We start from the raw sequence: 13775 nt of genomic DNA, 5'->3' as shown, positions 1-13775 counted from the left end.
CTCCTTAGTCTCCCAGACCAAGGGCTTACTATAGGTGTAGTACTAGATGATGTTTCTGGTCCACTAAGACTCCGTGATTCTTGTTTATCTTTCTACACATAGCTGTCCTGATCATTATCATCATCCAAAACATCACAGCAGGTGTATACCAACTTCCCATCTCATCAAAGATAACATCCCTACTCACTCTGAACTCACCTGTGACAGGGTTATAACAGCGATACCCTTTTTGCTCTGAAGAGTATCCAATAAAAACACATTTTTTTGCCTTTGGATCAAGCTTCTTCTGTAGCTCATCTGGCACATGAATGTATGCAACACAACCAAATACCTTCAAGTGTGATACATCAGGCTTCTTGCCAGTAAAGCATTCTTAAAACACAATACTAGTGAGTTTGGGAATCTCCCAATTCCCATTTTTTGAATACTAAAAAGGTGGCACCTGGATAACATGCCTATAAGTTTCTCAAAACCATATGATGTGACCTATCATTGGAAAGCACTTGAAAAATGGAATCTATTGAGCTATAGAGCGCTTGCTTTGGAGTTATAGTGTTCAAGTTATGACAAATCCAAAGATTTGACCACATGTCCCAAAATTATAGGAAATTCCCATATTCCCCAATATGGTGTTTTAAGGAGTCATCCCATGAACTGCAGAGTTGTGGGAGTTTTGTTCATAATGTAGACAGTAGTATGGATAGCCTCAGACCAAAAATGTTTGGTCTGAGGCTTCTTGCCAAATACCTTCAAGTGTGATACATCAGGCTTCTTGCCAGTAAAGCATTCTTAAGGAGTCATCCCATGAACTGCAGAGCTGTGGGAGTTTTGTTCATAATGTAGACAGTAGTATGGATAGCCTCAGACCAAAAATGTTTGGGCATATTCTTTTCAACTATTAATGCCCGTGCAACTTTTGCAATATGCTTGTTTTTTCTTTCTGCAACACCATTTTGCTGTGGGATATACCTGCAAGTAAATTGCCTCTTTATCCCATGAGTCCTCAAGAAGCCACTGAACTCATTAAAGAGGTACTCTCCCCCTCCATTTGATCTCAAGCACTTTACTTTTAAGCCTGTTTTTGTTTCAATAGCTGCCTTAAAAGATTTGAAGTGCTCAAACACATCACTTTTTTCCTTCATAAAGTATATCCATAACTTCCTTGAACAGTCATCAATAATTGTGACAAAGTATTTGCTGCCACCAAGAGATACATTCTGTGTAGGCCCCCAAACATCAGTATGCACTACATCAAGTATTTTTATACTCACTTCTCTGTCATGTGAGAAGGGTTGTCTTGTCTGCTTACCAAACTTGCATGCTTCACAGACTTTATGCAATTCTGCAACTGTAAAAGAAGGCAACCCTGTAACCAATCCTCTGGACTGCATTAATTTCAACCTTTGCACATTTGCATGTCCAATATGTTTATGCCATATTTCAATATTTGCAACTACTCCTTTTCCTTTAGCATACATAGTAGCATCCATTGCAAGAATTCCAGCATCCAAAGTGAACATTCGGCCAACTCTACTTCCTTTTGCGACCAACCTGCACTTATCATTAAAGTCTTCTACAAAACAACCTTTTGCATTGAATCGGACTTGCAACCCCTGCTCTACCATTTGGCCAACAGATACTAGATTCTTTGTAATTGATGGCACATGTAATACATCTGTCAGACTCTTTGTCTGGTCATCATACAAGGACATTTCTTCTCAATGCTAAGTCTAGGGCTAGCTTTAGAAGAAGGAGAGATTATGAATACCAAAGATGCACTAAATGAGAATCGTTAGCTAGTGATGGGTTGACCATGAATACCTAAAACAAGTATTTTTTAAAAGGTTAGGTTAGGTTAAAGTAAAGAGAAGAGATTGAAGCTTTCCAAATTAAAAAAATCACTAGGACTTCTTAATAGGTAGATAAATTGGACAAGACTACCAAATATATTTTAATTTGTCACATCTCAATGAGAACATACATTTTGAGAGAGAGAGAGAGAGAGAGAGAGAGAGAGAGAGAGAGAGAGAGAGAGAGAGAGAGAGAGAGAGAGAGAGAGAGAGAGAGAGTGTGTGTGTGTGTGTGTGTGTGTGTGTGTGTGTCATATGCCACCCAAGAGAAAAAGCTAAATGATATGTTGCAATAGGACATCTCTAGCTACAATGGCTTCACATTTGCATAACTTGTTAGTTTCTTATCACTTGAGGTGTTGTGAGTTGTGTTGCATGGCAATAGGACAAGTGCAACATCTATAGTGATATTCTTAATAACACATTTTTATGTCACTAGATTCCCCATATGTCGTGTTATGTGGAGGAGGATAACAGACACGAGGAAAAGTAGCATAAAATGGAAAGTTTTGGATGAGATCTAGCTAGAATTAGTTTTAATAATCTATTTAACAATTATAAGATATAGATATACTTTTAGTAGTTATCATTGACAAGGTATTACCAATCGAAGACATTATACATGGAACTTCTTTCTATGATGTTACTTCATTATATTTCCATGAAACATTTTCAAAACTTAGGCGATAATTTTGCATTTCCATATGAATATTCTTATCTTTGCTAGAGTAGTTCTTTTTTTATGTTAAAATTTTTGTTGATGCATATTCATGTCAAGTTCTTGCTATAGTCAAAGATTCATTCTTCTAGTCAATCATAGGTGCATTGTATGAATACCCATATAGCTATTGCATAAAGATTACAATTTTCATTGTTGTAGCATTGGTGTAGTTGCTCCATGGCTTTCTTCTTGTATTTAGTTGAGCTTTCATTGATTCTAATGTTTAGATTATATAGGTAAGTAATTATTTCAAACATGCCTATAAGTGCACATATAGAGGTGGCATAGATATAAAATATGTTGATACAAACCTCAACTTTTTTCTCCAAATGTTGATGAGCTAGCATCCTTTTTGGGGTGTCAATCCACTCTTACTTGTGCAACAAAGATAAAAATATGATTTTTCTTAGTGGCCTTTTGTATAATCTTTGGCCATCCATTCTAATGCTCCTATGTTTTATGTTAAGTGTGCTATCCTTGGTAATAGCATTGTAAGATCACTTCTTGTTTTTTGGCTATTAACTTTTTATTAGATCTCGTTAGTATCGTTTAGGAAAGTTTATCCTATTTATTAATTTGTTTGTGGAAGATGTTTATTCTTTAGTAAATTGTTTGACTTCTATTAAAGGTCAAGGAAGACGTACTCTCTAGCTAGGTTAGGAGGTCAATAATTTGACATCTAATATGCCCCTAATCATAAGAGAATAATATTGTTCAAGTTCTTCTATTAAACAAATTTCTAATAACCAAAACAACTATAAGAAATCTTAACTATGGAAAGGTTTATAGTTTAGTCACATCAATTGGACAAAATTACACTAAAGTAAATATATGTTATTGAAGGGTCACATGCATGTGAAGACAAGACAGATACGTTTGAAGTAGTAGGATATAAAATTTCCACACATTGTACACCTTTTGAAAAATTGCTTGCAACATTAATGCCGTAACATTGGCATGCCAAAGAGTGTTACTTACAAAGGTATTCATGTAGTATCAAAAGTATTTATAGTGGCTTTTTGTAAACTAGAATACAACTATAGAATATACGTAAGGATCTAATGTACTCATCATATTTTTGTGGCGTAGCATTTCAATAAGAGGATACCATACTACCACATTTTAGTTGAATAGTAAGTTAGTAAGTTTGAATAAAATTGGTTCTTAGGTTCATGAATCACAACCCAATATATTCTCGACATGGAATTTATAGACTCTAATTTTTTTTCTTATTGTATAGAATAGCCAGATACAATGTCATATACATTTTTAAGAGGTTAGCATGTGGATAATATCCTAATAGGAAGAATTGGCACAATGGAGAGGATGATCACGTACAATAATGCATTTCTTAAAAGGGGGAAGATGACTAAGTTCAAAGTAGAACATTTAAGGTTGATGTGCAACATAATTATATATAGTGGATGGTGGGGAGCAAGAGATGTGTGATCTTGCTTGTGTTGAAAGAGACAAAAGCATAGTGGGACAACATGAAAATCGACACTCCATATAATGAATTTTTACAATGTTTTCCCCCCTCCCTCCTTACTTGCACATTTTTAAAGTTATACATGTACTTGTTATTGTCATTATCACTTTTTATTAGGCCTTCCTTAATGTATAAATTACATGATTAGGTTACCTACTTCCTTTTTGGTTTGATCTTTTTTTTGAGATAAGAGCATAAAAACTAAAAAAGTGGAATGCAAATCCTAGTTTTATACTACAGGAAAGTATAATGGTACTATTAGTAATATAGTAGTTAGCACATAGTGGACCTCTTATAAAATTTTAACATTGACTCTCGACAAACCTTTAAACAACCCCTTCGGTGCTTTTGGAAAGGAATTATGAATATGTGACCGGCCCTCTTTTGTTTTAAATTTTTTATCACATTACAAAAAAGATACTGTTGTGTTCCTTGACCAAATACTAGCTTGGTCTAGAGAGAAGGGTGCTTAATCTAATTTTAAAATATTTTATGTTCCATCTTCTCTTCAAGCTTTGAATGTGCAAATAAGTATTTTGTTGGTCATGCCAACCAAAAGTGAAGGTTCTTTTCATGTATATAGAGAAAGATCCACATTTGCCCTAGAACAAAGCTTAAAGATAAAGAACCTTTTTGGAGCCGGCTTGATGAATTTTTACATGAATCATCTTGAGGTGGTATTTAGCGACTTTTGTAAAGTGAAACACAAAGAATCTTCTATCTACATAAATTGCTAGAGAATTGAAGCATTGCTAATGCAACATCTAACCATTTAGATTCTCTCGGCATTTTGTTGAACCTACACGCTACAAACATCATGACAAGAGTCATACATTCTTTTTACTTTAAACTTATGTCAAAATGAAAAAAAAGTATGTATGCTACGGCATGTGATTTCCACAATTACTTTCTATACACTTTAATTGTGCTATGACATGTGGTTTCCACGAGTATTTTCATACGATTGCATGTCTTTTTTGACTTCATTGTAAGTGTAGGAGCAACTTTTGGATTCATGGGCCTAACCATGTCGGGCTAAACATATTCATGTAGCTACTTAGCATGATGTACGTGGTATTGTTTCTAGCAGTTTAAGTATATTATGGTTCTTCACTTTAAAAATGAACAACCAAGATATTCATTGCTATGATTATGTGCCATGCATAATGAAATTGTATGGTGTAAAGGTTGAGTATGCCATGTACACTACTCTTTGCCTCTACAAATTAATATAGGTTTTGATGCATTGAAGTATCATAAAAGGTACTAAAGTGATGTTAACAAGACTATCTGTTACATTGCCAAATGTACATTACATAAGTGTAATGACATGCGTGAATTCCTATATTGCTTACAAGTTTAGTCTATTATGTACATCACCTTCATATGACTATACTGAAACTGGGTGGTTCATTATAGCTTGTGAGAGGTATGAAAAAGAGTATACTCAAAAAGTAACGGTGCGAAGAAAGTGTTAGGATGGTTAGGTGCAATGGTTCATTATAGTGAGAGGTATGGAGGATGTATAAAAGTGAATATGCTAGAAAACTAAAGTATGAAGAAATTTCCTAGTGACAAATATTATAATAAGTCAATAACATGGTAATTCCACTCTCAACAATACATATAACCATATTTTATCCCCATTGCATCAATATACTAAATTGTCTTATACTTTGGTTTACATTTCAAACTCTTGTGTTTGATATTTCTAGGTTGGTGCATTGTGAGTGAGTCAATGATCTAAGAATAGAGATTTCAATGAAGCTATCATTCTTATTCCAAAGAGGTGATTAGGCTAGCATTACACGCTTTAGGAGTCTCAATTAGTCAATAACCAACAAAAACCACTCAATTGGGTCATCATTGGGTATTAAAAGATCCCCAACAATGAAAAGTAAAAATATTAATATTACCACCAGGGATTGATGAACTTGGGAGATAATATTAGGATTCTTCCTCTAAGATGATTGGCTTGAGATAATATGGCAAACCACACTCCAACCTAATTAATATACTAATGCAACCTAATTAGCAATTTGATGGTCATCATGTAAAATTTAACCTTAGAGAATAAACGACCTTCATTAGTGAAAACACTTGGTCTCTTCTTTCTACACATTGATAACATCAACAATGATTACTTGAACTTTTATTAACAAGTATGGTACATACATTAACATCTAACATGTTTCATGCATATGAAGAGACTAAGTCAGTGCATAAGACATATTTTCCTTGCTATTGATGAATATAAGATGAACATAATATGGTGAAAATTCGAAGAACTTCCAACATCTATAGAGCTAAGGGGAAAACTTGTCATTGTTAAAAGAATCATGCACATTAATGGTATTCAAGGATTTTCTAGTGCAAAAATCATTAGTGGCTAAAATGTTTGTCAACTATAAAGTCTCATTAAGAAATGAGTAAAAATAGGAGTTAAATATTAAGGGCAAGTGTTAAGTACTAGTGTCACATGAGAGATTCTACTCTGGTGAAGTAAGACTTAAGGGCAAGGGCTAAGTGGTGTTACATGATGATGAGAGGTGGTACTAATAGTGTTCTCTCTCTCTCTCTCTCTCTCTCTCTCTCTCTCTCTCTCTCTCTCTCTCTCTCTCTCTCTCTCTATCATGTGAAAGGGGAGCTAAGTATTAAGGGCCATGGTTAAGGTGTGCCACATGATGATGAGAGGTTGCCTTGGTAGCACCTAGTGAGAGATATTATTGGATGATATCAACAATGTTCATGAAAACATTTTTGCTCGAAAACACTAAAACCTTTAACTCAAAATGATGGAAATTTTTTGAGTCAAACTACACAAATTTCCCGTCTTTATAACTAAAATTTGTGTAAAGTGCAAGGTTTTAAATCTTCTTCTTTGAAATTTGAAGGTTCTTTTTGAAATTTTTACAATCCACTTGACTTTAAACCTTGGTATTTAGTGAGTAATCTACCAAACAACATCCCCCTCTGTACTCTTATACCTTAATGCACATGTGGTACAATGATAGAAACAAGTAACTATTATTGCACTTATACATTCTAGCTCACACGCATGTGTTGAACCACCATGGTGCCTCACTTTTCATGAGGGGAAAAAGTGATTTTTAGAAGCGAACAAATATCTTATGATGCCTTTGGGAATGCGGTGTGTAGGGTTTGAACTCTCACACACGTATATAACTCAACCCACACCCAAACCACTATGCCCAGTAGCAAAAAAGTGATTTTTCACCAACAAGATTGCTTCTATTGGTGTGGTTACTCTATTTGTCGATGCTTATGAAGAATTGTTCTTGATGCTTATGAAGAATTGTTCTTTGGTTCATGTACTCTAACACGCTAACGGAAAAGTGAAATCCACGCGTGACACGGTCTATTTGCGTGGAAGCTCATGTGTGGAGCATACTAGATAGTCATAGCCCATGGCCTAATAGGAGTGGGTTTCACCATGATGTGCCCCCTCTAGGGAGGATTAAAGCCTTGGATGGATGGGATCCTTTTGAATGGGATCCTTGGATGGATGGGATCCTTGGATGGATGGGATCCTTTTGAATGGGCTTGCGGGTTTCCAAACATAGAGGAGGACGTCCACTGCAGGTCGGAAGCTGGGATACATATCTCTGAGCTGGATGTTGATGATGCATTGGTAGGTAATAGTGGGGGAGGGGGGTGCTCCGGGAGAGAGCGAATGGTCTCAGGGGGGTCCTCGACGATCCTCTCGATGACACAATAAAAAACAGAAGGGCCGGGAGGCGGCCCTGTCGAAAGTTGTCCCAAATTGATATTTACAGAAAAAGACTAGAAAGGACTCGAGCCGAGGTTGGAAACATTTACAGAAAAAGCATAAAACGGTCTCCGACACGACGATTTGATCATCATCATCATACTCTTTCTCGGAGCAGATTATAGGGGTCTGCCAGATATATACTTGTCTCCCCATCTGCTATTATCTACCCCGAGAGAGAGAGAGAGAGAGAGAGAGAGTCTGTTCTATGATCATCGATCACTGCAGTACTGAAAGCGCAGATCGATGCTGCTGCAGTTCTGCCGCACCTGATAATTGCATGGTGAGTGTCAGCATGCGATCGTATCATCTCTTTGTGTCGACTTTCCTTTCTTTCTTCTTAATTTCCCTGTACAAGATCGACGTATTGATATTTATTGGGGTATTGATAATCTCGATCTCTGCCCGCAGTTTACCTGAAGAAGCATCATCAAGTTTCTCACCTTGGAGCTCTTTATATATATATATGTATATATACCTGCCGACTACCTTCGAGACGGATAATCACGATTCACAGTACACCGACACACAGACGCACACAGAGAGAGAGAGAGAGAGTTGCTGGGTTGCGAGTATGTAAGCTGCAGCCGAGTACGGATCTGACCGATTTGCAGAGTAGGATTGAGTACGGCCCCGATTCATCATTGATACTCCCAAAACAGCAATCGGAGGACGATTCTGTTCATTAATTCGTCGACATGTCGAGCGGCCAATACCATATAAGAATTTTGAGATGAGAATCTTGATGATGCTGCTTCAGATCACGGTCCTGATCAGCTGCAGCTGCAATTATTATATGTCAGCCACTGCGTCCCGTCTCAGTAGACGATCGTTGCTTCAGATTCATAGTCGTCATCATCATCAGCTGCGGTCGCTTATAGCCACTACTGCATCACATCTGATCCAATGGTCCTGCCAGTCTTCTGTGTGACCCAATGATGTGATTATGTCCAAGCCCGTGGGACGCACCATCCCTTAACATATGGCGGCGCAGATATTTCCTTTCCGGGTATGTGAATTATTGGCATCTCGACTTTCAGTCTCTTGCATCAGCATTTGCCCATATAGCATAACCTTACATCATCATATATCCATGAACAGTATACTCCATGTTTGGTATGTGTCATATGATCACTGGCTAATGTCGGCACAAGCATGCTTGGAAGCTAAATCATAAATCAGAGAACATCGATCATGCATGCTAGGTCTACTCACTGAGATGCACTAAAATGGGCCGGGTGCGCCTGATCATCATGAAACGCAGAATATTGACTCTGCAAATAACTTGTCAAGCTTTCTAGTGTAACACCTTAAGAAGCTCTGCATCCTTTCTTGTATGATACATTCGGAACTGCTTCGTGCACAGACAAACCGAAATAGGTTAGACCTTAATCAGACATTCCATCTATCCTTCTTTGGAGGTATAGCTCTCCCTGCCTTTCCTTCTCATGCCTGCCTTGCCTTTCATTCTCCTTGGATCATAGTTATCAATGCGTAAAATGCTCCCTCCCTATCCTGACGTGCCTTCCATTATGCTCGTACTTATCAATGTGGATACTTCCTCCATTATGCTCAAGACAATGCCATTAGACATCTTCCTTATCCTATACAAGCCTAGGATAGGAGACATCTTCCTTATCCTATACAAGCCTAGGATAGGAGTGTGCATTACAGCTTGGACTCATAATATTCGGATCTAATAGAGCTGTCTAAAAACAATATGCGCTATAACAGCTTGGACTCGCTTAGAATACCCGGATCTGATTGAGCAGTCTAAAACAATCTGTGCTATAAAGTATACAAACAATCTTGCTCCTCTCAAAGTATTGTTGCTCCAATTCTTGCACCCAATATGGGTATGTTCTCTAATGTTGTGTACCAAGTTCACAACATATCATTGAACCAAACCTTCCTATTGATGTGCATTGGACAAGCTTTGAATTTCTTTGTTTTCCTTTCACTACAACAAAAAGGCCTCTTAGATGCACTCGACGTGTCTACCCACCCGTCTATTTGCGCGTCTACAAACTCGTGTCTATAGTCGCATGTATGAAGAAGTTTACACGTAGAAATAGACTCGCATATACACGCGCATTAAAAAAAATAAAATTGTTATTTATTTAATTTCTTTTGTGCGTCTACCAACGCGTCTATATGGCAAATTAGATGGGCATATAGACACGCCCATAGACGCGCTTTTACAAGTGCCCACAGACGCGAACGCAAAACAAAAAATCTCATTTTAAAAAAAGATATTTAATTTCTTTTTTTAAATTTGAATTATGTAGTGCGTGTATGAGTGCGTGTACTTTGCATTTTAGACGCGCTTATAAACGCGTGTTTTCTGCAATTTAGACACGCAGATAGATATGCAAAACAGAACTGGAAAAAAAAACCAGAGAGCATGTGGTTGCTTTACCACATGCTCTCTGGTTGTGCATTTGGAAAAAATACAATGGATCTGAAAGCACGAGAATTGAAAACAAAAATCCATGTATTCATTATAGATAAAACACATTTACATGGGGAGTTTAAGTGCTTGCGACCTAAAGCATGGCCGCAAGTGATAGGCTCAAAGATGGATAATAGATATACAAGAAAACAAGGCCATAGAGAAGGTATGGTGCTCCTCTACGAATTTAAAGAAGAAACATCTTTGCTAGCACCACCATAGCTACTAGCGTCGCTATCCCCCTCCTCGCTATGCTCCACATTGGGGTTCGCCTACACACACAAAAGATCAAGGTTGCTTACGTACAATTGCAATGAAAAAGTTATAATTAGCTATATTTTTAATAGGAAAGTAAGAAAAACATACCTCATCTGGCTGTCGAATTCTCATAGCCCGGTTGTATTGCTCCTCAATGATGAGACCCTCCTCATAGAAGTGAAGCCATGTGGCTGCGCTGTTATGGCCTCGATGGTAACTTACCTCTCTAGGAGTAGGTATCCTACCAACAATAGTAGTTTGCAAAACAATTATGATATATACAAACAATTATGAGACACAATGTATTAGAACAAATTATATAAAGAATTGAAAGAAATATAAATTTTAAAAAACTAGAAATCAAAATATACTTACAAACTCTGCCTCCCACGACTCTTTGCTGCCTGATCCGTAATGCGACGATCCCATGGTTTCCATTTGGATTGCATCGCGTCTCTGCGTGCTGGCGACTCTTCACTTTCTCTGCTGCTTTCTTCTTGGCTTTCTTCCACTCTATGCGGTGGCACATAGGTGGTTGGCTATAGGCTCCACGCCCCTCCTCCTGTCTCCGCATTGACTCCCTGGCGCATGTCATGAGGTGGGATCTTTTGTTGTGAAGCAAATCCCTCACTTTTGTGCATCCCCAATCATCTGAGAATCACTGACCCTCAGGATTTAGGTACCTCCTATGGACTGTCCTCAACACCTCCTGCCACAAGCCGCTTTTCTGATTCTTGAAGTAAACGAAATAATCTTTATATGTCGCATGTACGACGCTTCTTATATACACCATTACATCCCTTCCTTCATCATCATGGAAGATGCCACCAGTATTTGTAACTCTATAGTAATGGCGTACAGGCTCCTCTACGTGATCTTTTGGCGAGAGTGATTGCTCGCCACCTCCTAGGCAACCCCCACACAAGTCTCGTCCTCCCCCTCGACTCTCCCTCCTCCCTCTCTATCGACTACCCTCTGCCTCGCTAGATGCATGTGCTTCTGCAAATGCACGTGTGTCGGCTGACACTTGTGCTTCAGTCGATGCATGTACAAGTGCTGCACCTGGAGTACCTGCAATTGGAGTTTGGACATTTGGTGTTTGGGACGCAGTGCTAGGCAAAGACGTCAGAGGCGTTTCAGACATGACGCTGAACATCTCGTCTGCTGTGGGAGAGCGACCAAGGTGTCTGGTCATCTCTCCCATGAAGTCTTTATTACTAGGAAAACCTCCAAAAAATACATTGACCTCTCTACCGAACAAGCCCAATGTATCATTCATGCGATCCAAATCCGGGTCATTGCTAGATGAACCAGGATGCGACATCTGCAAAAAAAAAAACACAGGAAAAAGATAAATTTGTACGATTCCAGAAATAAAAAATTATTTTTTATCAGAGCTGGCTGGCACGTGTATGATCGCGTCTAAAATGTAGGATAGATGCGCTCTCAGACGCATCCCTAAAGTCAACCCTCTGGTCAGAGCGCGTGTATATCCACATTTGAAATGCAGCATAGACACGCTATCAGATGCGATTCTAGAGTCAATGCTTCTGGGCGCGCGTATATCCTTGCGTGTGGAATACAAAATACACGCGCTTGGAGACGCGACTTTGAAGTCAAAGCTTCTGGGCAGGCGCATGTATTCCTGCGTCTCACATGCATGATACATGCACTTAGAGAGGCGACTCTGAAGTCAAAGCTTCTTCTATGCAGAGCACTTGTATTCTCGTGTCTCAGTACAGACGCGTTGGTAAACACGCTCAGTCGGCTGATTTCAGTCCGACGACCGCCATTCATGATTTATTTGTGCTATACAAAATGCAATCATAGATCCTAATACATAGAGAGAGAGAGGGAGAGAGAGAGAGAGAGAGAGAGAGAGAGAGAGAGAGAGAGAGAGAGAGAGAGAGAGAGAGAGAGAGAGAGAGAGAGGAAATTACCTTGGGTGTTTGGTGTGGCGGGTGGTGGCGCTTCTTCCTTCTCCTTCTTTCTCTCCTTGGTGAGTTACTCTCCCTTGATGCTTGCTTGCTGCTTGTTGTCTCCTCCCTTTGCTTCTTCTTCCTCTTGTTCTCCTCTCTCTTGTTCTCTCTTTCTTCCTCTCCTTGGCTTTCCTTTTTCCTCTCTTGTCTCTTTGAAGTGAAAGAAGAGGTGAGTCATGAGGAGGTGAGGCATGAAGAGACTGCATGTCGGCTAAACTCGAGCTTCAGAACGTGTAAAAAACGCAGGAAAGGAAAGGCGCAGTTTGAAAAGAAATGATTCAAGTATCTTTTGAATTTTGACGTTTGCGTCTATTTTCGCGTGTATATGCGCGTCTAAGTTTACGTAAACGCGTGTATAGAGGCGAAGTTAGACGCGCAAATAGACGCAGATTTAGACACGTAGATAAACGCAGATATAGACGAGCATTTAGCTTTTATCATGGATTTTTGTTTTTAAGATAAGTTTTGATAGTAAGTTCTTATCATAAGTTTTTATGTATTTATGATAAGTTTTGTGTATTTAAAATTGAGATCTTAGAATAATTAATACGCCAGCTTGAATATGTTTATACTTCGCCTCTATACGCGCGTTTACATAAACTTAGACGCGCATATACACGCGAAAATAGACGCAAACGTCAAAATTCAAAAGATACTTGAATCATTTCTTTTCAAACTGCGCCTTTCCTTTCCTGCGTTTTTTGCGCGTTCTGAAGCTCGAGTTTAGCCGACATGCAGTCTCTTCATGCCTCACCTCCTCATGACTCACCTCTTCTTTCACTTCAAAGAGACAAGAGAGGAAAAAGGAAAGCCAAGGAGAGGAAGAAAGAGAGAACAAGAGAGAGGAGAACAAGATGAAGAAGAAGCAAAGGGAGGACACAACAAGCAGCAAGCAAGCATCAAGGGAGAGTAACTCACCAAGGAGAGGAAGAAGGAGAAGGAAGAAACGCCACCACCCGCCACACCAAACACCCAAGGTAATTTCCTCTCTCTCTCTCTCTCTCTCTCTCACTCACTCACTCACTCACTCACTCTCACTCACACACACACTCTCTCTCTATGTATTAGGATCTATGATTGCATTTTGTATAGCACAAATAAATCATGAATGGCGGTCGTTGGACTGAAATCAACCGATTGAGCGCGTTTACCAACGTGTTTACATTTCAGTACAGACGCAGGGATAGACGCGAAGCTATGTTTGCTGTCATATTGCCGCGTCTCATAGTGCGTGTA

At 38.8% G+C, this 13775-nt stretch overlaps 1 long non-coding RNA gene across 2 annotated transcripts in view; it reads left to right on the top strand.

Moving 5' to 3' along the window:
• The first annotated feature begins 7763 nt into the window (after positions 1 to 7763).
• LOC148033963 (uncharacterized) overlaps positions 7764 to 13775 on the top strand; it is a 34993-nt gene continuing 28981 nt past the window's right edge. For both annotated transcript variants that reach the window (XR_015691479.1, XR_015691478.1), the window contains exons 1-2: positions 7764 to 8133; positions 8262 to 8859. This is a non-coding gene — a long non-coding RNA (uncharacterized LOC148033963). The remainder of the gene's footprint in view (positions 8134 to 8261; positions 8860 to 13775) is intronic.

This window comes from Lygodium microphyllum, chromosome 7, assembly GCF_053477565.2.
Source record: "Lygodium microphyllum isolate KBCC chromosome 7, Lygodium_microphyllum_v1.1.10, whole genome shotgun sequence".
Taxonomy (NCBI): domain Eukaryota; kingdom Viridiplantae; phylum Streptophyta; class Polypodiopsida; order Schizaeales; family Lygodiaceae; genus Lygodium; species Lygodium microphyllum.
The sequence above is the reverse complement of the archived record's forward strand: the minus strand, read 5'-3'. Positions and strand labels throughout refer to the sequence as shown.